The sequence below is a fragment of the Cebus imitator genome, unplaced genomic scaffold (genome assembly GCF_001604975.1).
Source record: "Cebus imitator isolate Cc_AM_T3 unplaced genomic scaffold, Cebus_imitator-1.0 Scaffold17, whole genome shotgun sequence".
Classification (NCBI taxonomy): Eukaryota; Metazoa; Chordata; class Mammalia; order Primates; family Cebidae; genus Cebus; species Cebus imitator.
The window spans coordinates 2210498-2213966 of NW_016107332.1; the positions used below are offsets into that span (position 1 = coordinate 2210498).

The window sequence follows — 3469 nt, forward strand, 5'->3', positions numbered from 1 at the left end:
TGGTCCCCAGAGCAGCAGTCTTGAGAGGGGATGGGCCGGTGAGCTGCCTGAAAACAGAACACACAACAGCAGGAAAGCTACAACAGCTGCAGAGGACCATGTGGAAAGGGAGATGCCTCAATGGTTTAGAATTCTATAATAAAACAGTGGTGGTTTGGAAGAAGCCCCAAGACAACTGCTACGAAACCTGTGAAGTATAATTTAGGCACCCCAAACATGCCTCTGTCCTGAGGCTCTTCCTGCTGCCTGGAACATTCCTCCTGGGCTGAAGTAGGACCAAATTCTTATTCTTCAGGTATGAGCTAAAATGTATGTCAGTGCGGAGGTCATCCCTATTTAAAGATCTCCCTGTGATAGTCTAATACAGCCCTCTGTTTTTCCTTGAGAGTACTGCATTTCACTGATTCTGATATACACTTTTTTTTTACATTTTAACATCTCTGAAGTCGGATGACTCTTATAATCAATACTACATCATAGTTTAATTGGCCACAGTTTTTCTAAGTGATTTTTTTAAATCGTGTATTTTATAACCTGTGTGATTTCTATTCAAGAAAATAGGGTTTTCATCACACTCAGTGAGTGTCGTTTGCATGTTTAGTGTTTGTCTAAACCCTATAAAACTGTAGGCTTCTTTAAAGCAAGCACCAGAATGTAGTACAATGCCTGGTGTGTCATATGTATTCAGTAATGATTAATCAAATGACTGGATTCATTAACTTTATTTATTTAAAATTTTTTGAGACAGGGTCCTACTATGTTGCCCAAGTTTATCTCGAACTCCTGGGCTCAAGTGATCCTCCCACCTCAGCCTCCCAAAGTGCTGGGATTATAGGCATGAGCACAGAGCCCGGCCTGAATTCATAACCTTGGGGTTGTATAGATCTCAGCTGAAAAACGCTGTACACAATACTATGTATAATCAGGTAACTTAAGCTTTTTGGACAAAATTAAATATATAGTCTTTCTGTCAGATTCACATGTACCCAATATCTTACCTCAAAGTACTGGTGTTTTTGTTTTTTGGGTCTTTGTTTTGTTTTGTTTTTTGAGACAGAGTCTCACTCTGTCGTCCAGGCTGCCTCCAGGGTTCAAGCGATTCTCCTGCCTCAGCCTCCCAAGTAGCTGGGACCACAGGTGCACGCCACCACAAGCAGTTGATTTTTTTGCATTTTTAGTAGAGATGGGGGTTTCACCATGTTGGCCAGACTGGTCTCAAACTCTTGACCTCAAGTGATCTGCTCGCCTCAGCCCCCAAAGTGCTGGGATTACAGGCATGAACCACTGCACCCAGCCTCAAAGTACTAGTTATAAGCAGAAATTTCCACACAAGTAGAGATCTTAAAACAAAGAACTCTTATATCTGTCTAAGCATAACAATTTTTTTGTATTAGACCTTTCTCAGAAAACTTTTAAAGAGGAGATATTAATAGAAAGTATGTATGAAGCATCTCTCAGCATAATGCCTGGATGCTTTGACAAGTATACTATTTTTGAACACGGAAAAAAACTCATTGTCATATATTATGACCAGTTTCTCCTGCTTAATACTATAGTTAACTCTAATCCTATGTTTATAACCTCTTAATCTATATCCATGGAGGAAATAGATTTCTCCTTATCTATTCGCTTGGTACTAACTCAAATAAGTAGAAAAACCAGGGGATTTAATTGCTAAAATAATTTAGCAATTAGCAAATATTTCAAGAAACGCCAGTTAGAAACATAGAAAACATAAATGGATTTCAATGCATGGTTGATCTTTTTGAAAATTTTCCTCTGAATGAACGCCCTTCTTTAACACTGATGCAAGGCTCTGGATAAATCTCATTATTATGAAAGTCCCCAATAGTGAGAATTTAAATATAAATTTATGCAAAATGAGAAAAATGGGTCACTCTGCCACTGCCTTATTTCTGGAATTTTTTAGCACAATAGAGCTGAGAATAAAAATCATCTCAATTTCACAATACACCATGTCTCCCTGGTAACATTCAGATAATGGTTCTAAAGCTGTTTGGTATGATGGATGAGGAAATGCATTTTGAGCTTGGGCAGATCACACTGCTCGGGACCGCTGTTTCTGTTTTTGCAAGTCTGACTTGTCAAGGGCCCCTCCCATCTCCTCAGAGAAACCTTCCAGGCATCCCTAGTCAGAATCAGTGTCTCCTTCCTCTTCTGGGCCCACCTAACATTTAGTTTCTACTTCTTGTGTAGCAATTATGCAGTCAGCCCTGTAGTACAAATGAGTGTGTGTGCATTTGTCTACCTCAGAAGGCTCTGAACTCCTGGAGCATCAGGACTGATTTTATTCAGTCTTGGGTCTTGCACATGGAAGGTGACTCATATTTTGCCATATCAAATTGAATTGCTTTATAAGATTAACTTTGGCTTATGCAGTTTATGCTCCCTAAGGTTTTGTTTTTATGTACTAGTATTGCAGATTAGAAAAAAAATCCAGCTCATCTGAAACCCTCATGGGTCTTTTGTGTGACATAGAATGAAGAGCTGAGCTGAGCCCAACCTCAGTTAAGAGAGTGCCTCCAGCAGTTCAGACCAAGTTCATGTCCTTAGGTAAGACTGGCAGGGGCTTCACTGGGCCCTGGGAGGAGATGGGAGTCCTACGAGATGAGAAAATTATTCCCTTAGGTTCTGAGAGAAAATGGTAATATTCTATCTGTGGACTATACAGCCATTACAGACCCATATTTATGCAGACTAATCCTGGGTCAAATACTCATTTTCTAGGTAATGATGGACAAGTCCATTAAGCCTTCTGATCATCAGCTTCTTGAACGCTAAAGTGGGAAATCTAACATTAAGATGTCCTACAGCATGGACTGTTGTGAAAACTAATAAAGACAAAGCATTTTCAAGTGCTCTGAAGCACTCAGTGCTAAGTACAATAAAAGTAATGCAGCCAGAGGCCTTGAGCCTGCGCCAGATGGAACCGGCCTTGGCCACTCTTTCCCATACCGCTCCCAGCTGACAGAGGTTTGGCTGGTGATTCTGCCAGAACCCATGCATCAGTATTACCCCAGGAGCTGCAGGGCACACACCAGTGTGTGCTGAGAAAGCCCCCAAGAAAGATGGAACCCACACAGGGGCATTGCTAATGCTGTCCCAGAAAACAAGCCCAGGGATTTTCCCAGCTCTACACATTGCTTTGTGTTTATCAGTGCTTTGACCAGCACTGTTCCTTTGTGACAGACATGAAACTCTTAAAACAAAAATCTTTTTTATTTTAGCAAGTTTTATTTAGGGAACCTGGCTGCAGGCAGGATTTCAGTCTTATATCTGCGTAAAGCCTGAACTGCTGGCCAGTTGAAATATTTCCTTGGAAAAACCAAGGTGTTTGATGTTGCTTAGCCACACCAACTGATTGGACTTCTCACTTCCTAACCAGTTGCCTTGGTGTTGCTCAGATGAAGCCCAGATTATTTTTTTTTTCTCGGTCACTTTTTATAAA

The 3469-nt window shown here is 40.8% G+C and overlaps 1 long non-coding RNA gene across 1 annotated transcript; it reads left to right on the forward strand.

The window, feature by feature from the left end:
• Nucleotides 1–211: 211 nt before the first annotated feature.
• On the forward strand, nucleotides 212–3247 carry LOC108289657. The gene is made up of 2 exons (XR_001819258.2): nucleotides 212–295; nucleotides 2749–3247. It is a non-coding gene; the product is annotated as an uncharacterized LOC108289657 (long non-coding RNA).
• Nucleotides 3248–3469: the final 222 nt, after the last annotated feature.